Here is a 14,237-nt window from a genome sequence, read left to right on the forward strand (position 1 = left end):
CCCCCCCAAAAAAAAGGACCAGGTGGAACGCTAGGTCAAAAGTTTGAAAAGCCAAATAATATAGCCTGAATAGTAAGACAAAATTTGACTAAGGCGAGGATTTGGAGTACCTGTGTCTGTAGCAGGTGATTTCTTCTTTTCGGCATTTAGTTCGGACTCTGTTCGGATTCACCATTTGGCGTCTTTTCATCGAGTCATTCATGCTTAGTAGCAGCACAGTCACAAAAAACCACAAGAATAGAAATCGCGGGAACAAACATAGTGAAGTAATCACCGATCACCGTTACATGTTTGTTTTCGTGATCGGAAGTTGGAAGATGACTCATTATATCTATGGCAACTCTTTCATAGGAGTATCAACATTTTACTGGCGCACTGGAGCTATCGGCATACATGAGACAGACTTCATTCCGATTTTCTCATGAAGAATGAAAAGAAGCTATAATTATCCATTTAACGTCACGTTCCGCTATATCGATGATGTCATCTCACTAAATGATTAAAAAGTTAGGTGACTATGTTGAACGCATCTATCCAATCAAACTTAAAATCAAGGTACCACAAATACAATTAAGGCTGCCTCATCTCTTGACATATATCTAGACATTGACAATGAATGTCGGTCGAGAACAAGATTTACGACAAAAGAGATGATATCCCAATTGTGTACTACTAACATTCCAACAGCAACTGACTTATTAGTTTTGAATACAAGTATCAATTCGGTATCTGCCGTCTCATTTTTACAAACAGACGATTTTCTACTTGCACAAACATAACATTTGTGAAACCGGTGTTCAACAAATTTTCTCAAACAAAACCAAAAATATTGCTAACGAACATTGCTTTAGGTCTTCTTAACCCGAAGATGGTCACTACCCATAGCACTGTCGTGTAAACGTTTAAGGATGAGCCCTGTTAAACTTAGGTAATACTATTTGCCATGAAACAGTGTCCCATTTTCACTGTCCAATCTTTTATAGAAAACTCCGTTTTTTTATTTCGAAAAGGAAATGATATTCCAGGCGAATTTTACTTCCGGCCTACATTTTGAAAAGTCTGACTACTATGGTAGTGTAGTGTAGTGGTTGTAATATGGACAAAACTATAAAACTTAGGGTTTCTTTAACATTCTTTTGGACAAGCAAATCACGTATCGCGCTAATTTTGGTCTAATCAGTACTTATATCATCTTGAGTTACCTTATGACCCACGAATGTCACTCCGTGTCAGAAAAATGCATGGATGTAGTATTAAATTTGATTGCCTCAAGCATTATCAAACCTCACCTAAGTATCTAAAATGTTCCAAAAATCTTTTGATTACATGATTATATCGTCAAGATAAGATCTTCAATGGTAGGCTCAAAATATTATTTCTACTCCCCGTTCAAATGTGCCGGGAGCCCCACTTAGTCCCAACACACATAAATTTTAACTGTCATAAACCACTCCCTGGGATAACAAAGGTAGTTTTGATGCAGTCGCTTTCTTCAAGACCGCACTGCCAAAAACTTGGTCTCGCATCAAGAGTCGAGAACCATTTATTTCCACCCAAAGCGTCCAATGTACAATTTGTGCGTGGTAATGGCTTACAATCATGAAGAGTCACAGAGTTCAATTTTCTACAGTTGCAACAGAACCTGGTTCTCTGATCAGATTTTCGTTACCATCCCCACTGTTTGTTGGTTCAATAATGATTCATGAGGCCATGGTGTCAATTGCTTTCTGAACCGCTTCCTGTTTTGTCAAAGGTAGCCTATAAAGTCTTTGCTTTATAGGCCTTTCAAGCCATTGTTTTAATCTAATGTTTTATAATTCCTGTGTACCCTATACATCTGAGATGGATTTTGAAAATTTATCTTGATAGGAACATAAATATCCTTCAATTGCTCATTAGTTTCATTACAGAGACCGTCGGATCCCTTTGTAAATACTTCAACCTAATGAATTTGTATGACTTTTTCCGGTGAAACTTTGCTATACAATGAACCGAGTTTTTAGGGTACTCAATGTCAACTACTTAAATGTATCTACTGATTTAAACATACCAGCAACAATATTCTGATAAACTCTTCATTAAAATTGATAACTCGTAAAGTTATTTACTAGTAGTTTTGTTGTACAGACCTAGCTGAGAGAAACCCGTGTTCTCCCATGAGCTCTTTATTTGTTTTTACACTCACTACTGAACTAAATTTTATACGACCAAAGGAATGGACTTGTATCGTCATTTCGCTATGTGACTGGACCTCTATTGTCTCCGCTGTAGATATAAAATGAAACTTCGCCTTGGTTTGTGATAATATATAAATATGGGAAATGATCTTTTCCTATTCGTAAACCGCCCGTAATGAATATTATATCATATAAAATCTTATAAGATATGTTCTCATAATAGCTATTATATCTTTGATTTCTCCAAATAAAAACTCATGTTCACACACATGATCAAACTTTATTTCAAAATCTACTTTGCTAATGAATTTAGAAGCGGCATCCGTTGCTGTAAGTAGATTCATGAAAATAGGTGTAACCTGGGATCTTTATTCCATAAGAACACTTTTGTAAAAGTCTTTCCTCAAAATTGATACACTAGCTCCAGAATCTACGAGCAAAGGTACGGACAAAGAATTTATTTAACACAAAACAACCAATTTGTTGACCCCAAGTTATATTTGAAATTGCAATATCGGGCCTTTTTTCTGTTGTAGTGAGTTGACCCGCGCTCTCGACCCTTGCTGGTTTTTGATCTCTGGAAAAATATGCACTAACTAAGTTTTCTTCATGATGGGAAAGGCACAATTCGGCAAGAAGAGCACAATTGGTTTCAATAGGAATGTCGGTTGTCTGTAGCAAAACACGTCCTTCAAAGATACCAAATATGTTGTCAATAAATAAAAATTTGGCCTTTTGATGTCATTTGCAGTTGGTTTTTTTTTGGTTTTGTTTTTTTAGATTAGAGATATTTTTATCTGTTTTTTTTTTTTTGTCTTCCTCTTTTAAGAAAGAGTTATGCTATTTTCTTTTTTTAATTTAGAATGAGGCATACTTGGGTAAAGGGTAAAAACGATAAATGTGTTTTATATTATTTCATGAGGAGGGGGTCTGAGATTGTATGTACTCTAACAGATCTCTGGAGAGAAAAAAAGAAAGGCGGAAGATACCAAAGGGATATTCAAAACTCATAAGTCGAGGACAAGCTGACAAAGTATTGACAAAAAAGGAAAAACGACCAAAAGGCAAACAACAGTATACAACAAACAACATAGAAAACTAAAGACTGAGAAACTCAAACCCAAACAAAAACCGGATGTGATCTCAGGTGCTCCAGAGGGTTAGGCAGATCCTGCCCGTTGTATTACTCATGTAAGTACAAACTCGGTGATAAGTCTAATTCGAAGATGTCACATTCAAAGAAAAGAGGACGGGATTATGATTACAAACTTGTTACACTTGAAACATATCCATGGTCATCTGTGAAATAGATATTCCATAACAGTCAACAAATGTGTGATGGTGTCCATGAAATATTCAAAGGGATAACTTAGACTTCATCATTTGGGACTCCATGGTTTACTAGCTTTATTGTAAGCATGTAAGCAGGAGCACTCGATCAAGGAAATCATGATAGGACATGCAAGCTCTGTAATATCATTTCAGCTGGGAGATATATACTCTATAATGCAGGTGCTGCTGGAATGTTGCTACGTAGAACTGGAAAGTTCACAATTGGGAAGCTGAAATCATCTCTTTTGTCGAAAAGTTTTGTTCTCAACCGACCCGCTTGAATGTCTTAATTTAAGTCAAGAAATGAGGCAGACTAAACTGTATCGCTTGTTTCCTTTATGTCAAGTTCGATGGGATAGATGCGTTCAACATAGTCACCAAACTTTTAATTATTTAGTGAGGGGACATCATCTATTATAGCGGAACGTGAAGTTCAACGATATTTTAACTGTTTTTATCTTGTCTAAGAAGCACCTGAATTTGAAGTATACACATATCTTTCGCATTACCCTTAGAGAATGCAGTTTCAAAGGAACTCTGGAGCCAAGTTTTGATTACTGATAAAAGTAGATGGTTATAATTTGAAAAGAGGTTCGTGGAGCAATAGTAAGCACATAATAATTTTCCTGTTAAATGCATTAGCTCATCAATTTAAAATTTCAAAATCATTGTCAATTTTGCCTTTTTTTTTCTTTTTTTTTCTTTACTATATCTTACGGAAAACATACAATTAAATAAAATACTAGATGCTAATATTGATAAAATCAGTTTCTCCATCTTCATTTATCAATTGCTTAAACACATAAAAAAAAAATGGTTGAAATCAAACATTTGTTTTCAGTACCAAAACTTAATATCAAGGTACGCTGTCCGTGCTATGAAGTAAAAAATTCACTGCATCTATGCATCTATGAACGACGTACACTAACAAATTATGCTTATGTGTTGCGGCTGATGTATGAATACATTTTTTCTCGTTTTTATCATTGGCACATTCATTTTCTGTAAATTTACAGTTTATAAAATGTTGAGTTATTCAAACTACTTAAGTTTTTTTTCACTCCCAGGATTATAAGGCCTTGATCCTATTTGGCACAACTTTTTGCAATGTTTTGTTGTGCTTTTCAACTTTGTAATTGATTTGGCCTTCCAACTGTTTTGATTCGAGCGCCACTGATGAGTTTTATGAAGACGAAACGTGCGCCTGTCGTATCAAATTATTAGCTTTATCTTTGATGGGTTTTACTTGCTCCAGACTGTTATGTATAAATACTATGTGTTCCACAGTGAGGTTTTCAAAGCATCTGTTTCGTTTTCCTTGGTAGACAGTACACTTTATTTTAACTACTACAGGGAGAAGGGGGATATTGGTTGTCGAATAAAAGGAAACTAAATCAAATCAAATAAATCAGTAAAAAAGTATGATTCGTTTATTTCGGGACTAGGTTGTTGGTTAATGACTAGTGTAAAAATAGGGAATAACAATAATTAAAAGAAGATGTCGGGTGTACTTCATTGTGACAGTACACATTTCACACGAAAAACCAAGACATCTAGCATAGCATATCTAACAATATGATAAATAATAAATATCATTATAATTGATTATATTTAACAGATTTACCATATGGTTTACACTTCTTTGGTGACATCATTGCTTCAAAATTATTTAAATTAGTTTTCAAAGTTGGTGAAAACATTGCGTGTAAATTTTTGAAGTCGATTGAAAACAGATAATTAAAATGCCGATCTCTATAAATTAATATTTGTTGATTTTATGTTCATCTTGTTGCTTTACCTTTAAACTTCAGAGGTTAAGCCATAAACTCAATAGTTTATTTTTTGAATAACAAAAGCTTTGGTGGATGTTACCTACTTGAATGCATTACCTAAATCTCATTTGCAGACCAAATAAAACATTTTTTTAACTAGCCGTTTCCATGACTGCAGTTTAAACATAACTTGTCCTATTCTTTCAAATCTTCTGCATCTGAGTTCTTCTTTTGTCAACTTCTTTTTTGCATTGCAGTAGCGCTTAAGTTATCAAGAAATGATAAAATTACTCAACCATTGACAACAATACAAGAACTGGACCCCTTTTTCAAAACTGTGATGATAGATGAATTCCGTAGCAAATTATCTAGGTCTCAAACACAAATGTTTGGCTTTCTGTTGAATTACGAGTTACACTCGTGTGTATGACTTTTAATTTTTGTAAATGCTCTATTACTTAACGACACTACTCTGGAGAAACTTGTAAGAATTGTCTCATTCATTTTTTTTCCCAATAATTTCAAACCAAATTGGATTCTTGTCGAATCCAATTTTAAGTTTCCAAACATGAATAACAAAGAAAACAAGAGAGTTTTGTCCCTCTCTCACATCCCACGCTTATTTTTCTCTCAAATTTAGCAATTTTTGGATAAAAGTGCAAAAAGATAATTGAATCAAAATTCAAAACAAAGAAGATATTTTGTGGGATTGTGTATTTTTATAAACTAACAGCAACCCATCATGTTTATTTCTCCTAAAAAACAGAAAAAGAGAGGCGAAACATACCAAAGGGACATTCAAACTGATAAGTAGAAAACAAACTGACATTGCCATGGCAAAAAAAAAGAAAGACCTCATTATTATTAATAAAAGAAGATATCGGGTATCCGTCTACGATGTAAATAAAAGGTGTCGAAGAACTGATTTCATTCATAAAACGATTGATTTTCATATTGACAAATTATTCAGTGGCGGATCCAGAACTTTTCATAAGGGGGGAGGGGGCGCCCGCTCCAGTCATGCTTCAGTGATTCCCTATATAATCAACCAAATTTTTCCCACAAAAGGGGGGGGGGCGGCCCCCAGGGCCCCCTGGATCCGCCTATGTTATTTAAAACTAATTGATTGAATTTGAATCAAAAATTATATCTGAAAAAAACCGTCATTTGATGCCAAGTTGCAGTGCCACTTTTCATTGCTAAAAAAACGAATGTGAAGTTTTAAAAAACTTGAATTATATTTCAACCTTTGATTTCGGAAAATTATACCTTCTGAAAAAAACAAGTTCGTTTTCTTGTTTTTATACTTTAAGCCTACAAATGTATATATGTAAAAAAAAATTATGATTATTGCTTTTTGATAATAAATAGACATTTATTTAAAATGCCAATTCATATCGACAGACACGCCTTACGTCATTTAACTTTAACCAATTGAATCTCTTTACACCCACTATTGTTTTAAACTTTCCGATAATTACATATATATGTATCATAGGTGATAAATTTGTATGTAAAACTTCGAAAGAAATCATTAAAACATAGAATGTTTAAAAGAAAGGTGCCACTAACGACATTTGAAAGCAACAATGAAAATATCAGGTATGTTGGTAAAAGAATCATAGAATGAAGTAATAACATACTAGATTTTGAGTGAAAGTAAAAATCCACATTAATGTTATTTTAAGTAGGGGAATTAATAAAACGAAACTGTTATCTTACGATAACCACCGTGACATTTTTTGCTCGGTATATATCATATTTGTTTTTCGTTTATTGTTTTATACATAAAGCAGGCTGTTTTTTCGAATGAATCGTTTTGCATTTGTCGTTTCGGGACCTTTAATAGCTTGATGTGGGATATGGGTTTTGCTCATTGTTGAAGGCCGTACAGTGACCGATAGTTGCTAACCTTCTAAGTCATTTGGTCTCTGGTGAAGAGTTGTCTCATTTGCAATTTTATCACATCTTTTTAATTTTATATAGTATGATTTAAGGTTCAATAAAGTATAACCTTTCAAAACAAATAAAACCTCTGAAAATTGTATCTTCATATACTTAAAATACTCAATTTTACTTTTGAAATTATTATATTATATTATACTATAGTGCTGCTTTTTCTCATTTGTAGTTTGCATACTAGCAAGTGGCATTCTGTAGTCGAAAAACATTTTTTTTATAACATTTGTCTTTTCATCTTATCCTAACAATTGTTTGGATAACCATTAATTTGTAAAATTTATATTTACATCTTCACAAAATTAACTGCTACTTTTTTTCTTGCAGAAAAATGCCATTATCAAATATCTTCGCAGCAAATGAAACTTTGAATGGTGAGAACATTATGTTCATTATGTTTCTAAATTAATTATTATTTCCGCGGATTGCATGCATTTTTGTCTCATGTACATTCACGTTAACCCCTATTTAAGATTCATTATAGAGTCTGTTTAGCTATTGTTATCACTTTAGTCTCGTTTTCTGTCGTTTGTCCTTCGGTAAATTTGAACCACAGTTAGAAGTGGTAATATATGTAAGGTCATTTATTAACAAAAAATTCTAATTAGTAGTAGTTATATATGTAAGGTCTTTTAGAAACAAAAATTCTCATTTTCTTACGATTGTATGAAAAACATGGATTCGAGGCAATCTTTGATTCTGAGTGGCCAGTTTACAAAAACATTCGTCTGTGAAACTACAGAGCAAAATGTTTGAAAACTTTAGGTGACAGATGATTGGATGGTCGTCTACAAAAGATTCTCATTAATTGTTGATCGGATGACAAACCTGATACTTCATAGTTATCTTTAAACCCTATTCAATTCATGTTCATCTTCTAGGCGATCTTTGTGATTGGCATTTTTTTACAAATCTTGGCGAAATGTTTTGAAACTTATGAAGATTGCTTTTTGGAAGACAATTTGTATTTAATGTTGATTGAATGGCAAACATGGCGGCATTAGTTGTAAATAGTTCCAATAGAAACCCTATGGAAAAGAATATTTTCGTTTTCTGTCTCTTTATCTGTATCTATTTGGCGAATTCAAATCATAGTAGACAGGAATGAAGTATTGAAGGTCAAAATTTTGTTTTGGCCTAGTTCTGTATGAATGTTCTTCAAATGGTTCTGATTGGATGAAAACATGAGCGACAGAAGCGATGACAATTAGTTTACACTTGTAGCAATTTCGATTATATTCTGACGATGTATATAGATGAACGATATTTGAAATGATATGCCATTTACTTTGTTCCTTTCAAACTTCTTTGTTTAAAAGAGATGTCACAGTATATCGTGTCGAATTTCGCGGTAGACTGGATATACTTTTTGTGTTCTAATGTTGTTCTTATGTTGTTGTTAATTGACTCCTTTCATTCGTTTAAAATTATCATTTATAAGGTATTGGAAATTTTAGACAGAAGGTGATATGCTGGTTACTTTTAGATATGGTTAGTAAATTGTTAATATTCTCTAATATTTTTATTTCATTTCAGTAACACTTGACTCAGACATCAGAAACTTCGATGTGACAAAGGCTATAGAGCTCTCAGATACAATAAAATTTTCCGAATACAACCCCGTAGCTGTTGGTATGATTTGCATGAGTATAATCCTGGTAGTTGTCCTTGTATTTGCTTGTTGGTTTCTAAGAACGAATCCCTCAGAAGCCTTTGATACTAGTTATACAATTTCTGTAAGTATAAGTGACACGCACAGATGCGGATATTTTTAAAGATATTTATGAACGCAAAATACTATGACATCGTCTATTATAATTTGGGGAGTGTGGCAGATAATTCAAGCAATGGCATCACATTGTTGTTTACAAGGATGCAACTAATAAGTCTTATATAATGTAAAGAAACTATATACTGTAATCAGTCTTTCATGTTTTGGTCAATTCTGTTTGTGAAAGAATGTCACAACACACAGGAGTAAACATATTGACAACACACATATTTCCAAATTTGTATTGTCTTGCAAAAATGAGTTTGGGTCATCGGATCCAACAGTTAGTGTCAAACAAAATGTTTGATAATCACACTTTTTCGGCTTTAAGACCATCAATTCGCTTTCGGAATTGCGTAAAACCAACTTTGTTGAGGACTGATCTTATTTGAAATAGATATTCTTACTATTACGTTAAGAAAAAATACATAGATCATTGTTCTAGCAGTAGACCCAAATTGAAGGTTCTAAAAGAACCTGACCTTTAAAATCAAAATAGTCTGTAAACATTTACATATAAAAAAAGGTTAATTGTCGAGCCTGCGACTTTTGTCGCAGAAAGCTCGACATAGGGATAGTGATCCGGCGGCGGCGGCGGCGGCGTTAGCTAACTTCTTAAAAGCTTTATATTTTAGAAGGTGGAAGACCTGGATGCTTCATACTTTGTATATGGATGCCTCATGTTACGAAGTTTCCGTCAGTCACATGTCCAATGTCCTTGACCTCATTTTCATGGTTCAGTGACTACTTGAAAAAAAAGTTCAGATTTTTTGTAATGTTAAATTCTCTCTTATTATAAGTAATAGGATAACTATATTTGGTATGTGCGTACCTTGCAAGGTCCTCATGCCTGTCAGACAGTTTTCACTTGACCTCGACCTCATTTCATGGATCAGTGAACAAGGTTAAGTTTTGGTGGTCAAGTCCATATCTCAGATACTTTATGCAATAGGTCTAGTATATTCGGTGTATGGAAGGACTGTAAGGTGTACATGTCCAACTGGCAGGTGTCATCTGACCTTGACCTCATTTTCATGGTTCGGTGGTTATAGTTAAGTTTTTGTGTTTTGGTCCGTTTTTCTTATACTGTATGCAATAGGTCTACTATATTTGGTGTATGGAATGATTGTAAGGTGTACATGTCTAGCTGGCAGGTGTCATCTGACCTTGACCTCATTTTCATGGTTCAGTGGTTATAGTTAAGTTTTTGTGTTTTGGTCCGTTTTTCTTATACTTTATGCAATAGGACTACTATATTTGGTGTATGGAATGATTGTAAGGTGTACATGTCTAGCTGGCAGGTGTCATCTGACCTTGACCTCATTTTCATGGTTCAGTGGTTATAGTTAAGTTTTTGAGTTTTGGTCTTTTTTCTTATACTATATGCAATAAGTCAACTATATTTGGTGTATGGAAATATTCTATGATGTACATGTCAGTCTCGCAGGTTTTATTTGACCTTGACCTCATTTTCACGGTTCCTTGCTCAGTGTTAAGTTTATGTGTTTCAGTCTGTTTTTCTTAAACTATAAGCATTTGGTCAGCTATATTTGTTGTATGGAAGGATTGTAAGCTGTTCATGTCTGCCTGGCATGGTTCATCTGACCTTGACCTAATTTTCACGATTCATTGGTCAATGTTTAGTTTTCTTGGTTAAGTCTGTTTCTTAGAAACTATAAGCAATAGGTCAACTATATTTAGTGTATTGAATGATTGTAAGGTGTACATGTATTTCTCGTTTGATTTATATGACCTTGACTTCATTTTCTTGGATCATGTTAAGTTTATGTAATAGTTGTAGTAAAGCTTTCATTTAGGACTATCAACATAATATCAATGGTTAGTAAAGAAGGCGAGACATTTCAGCGTGTGCACTCTTGTTAAAATTTCTTAACAGTCCGTTTAAAGCAATCACTTTGTATATGATAAAAGGAAATGAAGAAGCTTTCTTCCCCGATAATGATAATGGTAAATAAGCATACAAATGTTCAGTTCTAGTATTTTATGATCAGATCACAAACACATAAAGGATTGATAATGTTATTAGGATGTAAAAGCGTTGACCAAAGAACATTGTGCGTGAAGCACGGACTTCTTTGTTGTAACGTTGACACGAAAATCACATGCAATCATAGATTTTGCGTTTTATTGGGAGATATTAGTTCAACATATGTTTTTTTACAATGCTTCGTTATTGTTGTCTGACAATCAAAATAACGGAATCTAATATAATTATTAGATATTGGTACTTGAAATTCGTCCTATTATAATATGAGTAAAAGGAGATGGACTGTTTACGCCAATGAGATAGGAGCATAACAACACAAAATATTGTTATGTACACAATAATTTATTTTTGATATATTTTATTCTGCAGGAGTTTCCCAAAAATAACTTACAGCGAAGCAGTCATGTCCGGAGACAACATGAAAGTGAGAGTTCTTTTTGCTTTCTAAATGAAACAAAATATGCAAATGTCTGAAAAGGAATGACAAACTGAACATTTGATATTATTTCATTGATGTTATGTGACTTTTTGTGCTGCAGTTCATAAAGATGTAATTTATTTACTTTTTTCCATCCATATGTATAATAAAAATAATAGAAATATGCATACCTATAAAATTTTATACAATACTATATATCATAAATAAAGGTTTCTGATAAGTTCGCGGTCAGTATTCAGACTGTGCATTCGAGACATCAATACACTTACGATACTTGTAGTTGTCATTGGCAATCATACCACATCTCCTTATTTTTATATTGTTTGCAGGGTTTGTTACTCGTATTGTGTGGATTCAGTAGAATGCATCCCCTGTGCTTGTGGTTGGTTGTTTGCTTGTGAAAGAGATGTCTTCCTTTATTTTCATAATGACATTGTTCTATTTCTTAATATGTATTACCGTGCATTACCTTTGCTCATTACTTTACGAATTCTGTATTTATCCTATATAAAGATAAGGAGATGTGGTATGATTGCCAATGAAACAACTATCCACCAGAGTTCAAATGAAGTGGATATATTTTTTATATGTTTGCTATGTTTTTACTCAGTCTTAACATCGGGCAGTGTATTACAGTTTTTATTAGAGTTTTTCGACTGCACATGGTATATATTTTCTACTTATTCCGTTCTTATGATCCCAATTCAATACTATGAATTTCTGCTTCTTTTAGTTATCATTATTTTTATTTTTATAATTAGATAATAATGATATTAAGAAACAGAAAAACAACTGAAAACGTCTTAACTTTACCAGTATAATTGTACTTTAAAAACCACATTCAAAACATAAATTCAACTTCAGTAAATGGAAATTCAACATTTAAGTATCCATAAATGTTCCGTGACAAATCTGCTCCAAATGATCTTCCAGTAGTATTGGTTGGTCATCACTGAATTGCCATATTTTTAGCTGGTTGCAGTCGATGTGGTGTTTTTAACAATCAGAGGTAGAGCGATTAGAGATCTATACAAAGTATAACGGACTTCTTTGTTTCTCGGTTGTAGTTCCTTCCAGAGGTTGACCAAGCCTGTAGCATCTGTATAAACATCAGACTAATACATATACGAGAAAAATAAACATAGTTGTGCGTGTATTTGTGAAAATTACAATCAACCTAACAAACAAAAATTATCAAAACACTCTAATTATCAGAAATGAAAAAAAAAAATTCTTATGCTACCAATAACTAAAATGAAAAAAATAATATTTCTTATTCTACCAATAACTAAAAGGGAACACAGGTCTCCATTCATAAACAACCCATAATCATGTATATATACTTTCTTCTTTTTTCTATTTTCTTTTGTTATTACAAAAGAGAGTACAGATCTCTCTTCCTATATTTCAAAATGATGTCAGTGGTTAGCACAAATACTTAACACTAAGACGCTCCTCTGAAAAATTTAATTAGCAGACATACCAGATCTATCTGAACCGGCTGTAAAAAATGTAAGTGTGATATTTGTATTACTTCAATAATGTAGACTTGAAAATATCTGAAAATACGATGATTTATATCCTAGTCGTCAAAGTCTAAGATCTTACTAATGAAATAAGCTGTTGAACTTTGAGTCTAGGCACTCAAGCAACTGATAATTTAATATTAACGAAGACGACAAGTGTGACATAAAGAAAATGTCAAGGACTGAAGGGATGACTTCATACTGCCAACTTGAACAGTTTTTATGACATTCTGATTATCTGAATAAAGTTTAACATTTTTATTAGTTTTGAGCTCATAATCAGGCTTCAGTAACAACTTACAGCTTTTATCTTTCAAAAGGTTGAGCTTTGAGTTTTATCAAAATCGTCCTACATACAGTGGAATGTTTTGTTAGCTTCGTCTAGTAAAATACTAGCTCCAGTGAGATCTTTTGTATCCATGTACATAATTTGCTCTGGAAGTCTGAACCATGGGGAAATGATTCTAGTTGATAGACTATCAATGTGAGAAGAGCGAAATTTCCTCGTCCCTACAAACATTCCCAGCGATAAGCAAAGACAATTGTCTAGTAAAAATCTGACCAATAGGACCATACGCAATTCTCATAGAAATGAAAGATTCGAAAACGGATGGAAACTCCCTAGCCGTACCAAAAGACTTGCACCTATGGTTTTCAAGCTTATGGACATATATATAAAAGCCCCCTCCAAAAGGTTCCAGGTAATACCCAACCAATGTAAAACTTGAACCAGGTGTCATGGACTTTTTCTTCATTCGGCATGTCTAATATCATAATGTAAATGTACTTACTTAGAACACCTAAAATCATCACGAAATCCACCCGTCATCGAGTTTATTAATACCCTGAACCTGCAAAAGAAGTCTTGAATATTTTCATATATAAGGCAGAGCTGCAAAGACCAAAACGCAAATTAAACTGAAAATACGAAAAATCGTATGTTATTACCAAATTTCCAAGAAAAACCTAAATACGTATGAAAATTGAGGTGAATACTTAAAAGATGATATACGCTGCTGAGATAAAATTTCTGCATAAAATTGCCCTTATCTGTAGCTTTGAAAAGTCGCTCTTGGAAAAACGTTTTGGTGCTGTCCGCAGTTTTGAAAGCCAAGAAAAAGCTTGTTGTTTGGCGTACCTTTTTTTATCTAGTACGTTGAAACGTATGTGCGGGTGAAATTTTGCATAGGGCGTCGGACTCTTCTTTGAAGCTCTACAATTGGTTGCATGTAGTTTAGAGGCGTCTTTACTGT

General features: G+C 33.5%; 1 long non-coding RNA gene across 1 annotated transcript; it reads left to right on the forward strand.

Moving 5' to 3' along the window:
* Positions 1–7,573: 7,573 nt before the first annotated feature.
* On the forward strand, positions 7,574–11,586 carry LOC127729735 (uncharacterized). The gene is made up of 3 exons (XR_007994816.1): positions 7,574–7,614; positions 8,777–8,976; positions 11,389–11,586. It is a non-coding gene; the product is annotated as an uncharacterized LOC127729735 (long non-coding RNA).
* Positions 11,587–14,237: the final 2,651 nt, after the last annotated feature.

This window comes from Mytilus californianus, unplaced genomic scaffold (genome assembly GCF_021869535.1).
Source record: "Mytilus californianus isolate M0D057914Y unplaced genomic scaffold, xbMytCali1.0.p SCAF_1, whole genome shotgun sequence".
NCBI lineage: Eukaryota > Metazoa > Mollusca > Bivalvia > Mytilida > Mytilidae > Mytilus > Mytilus californianus.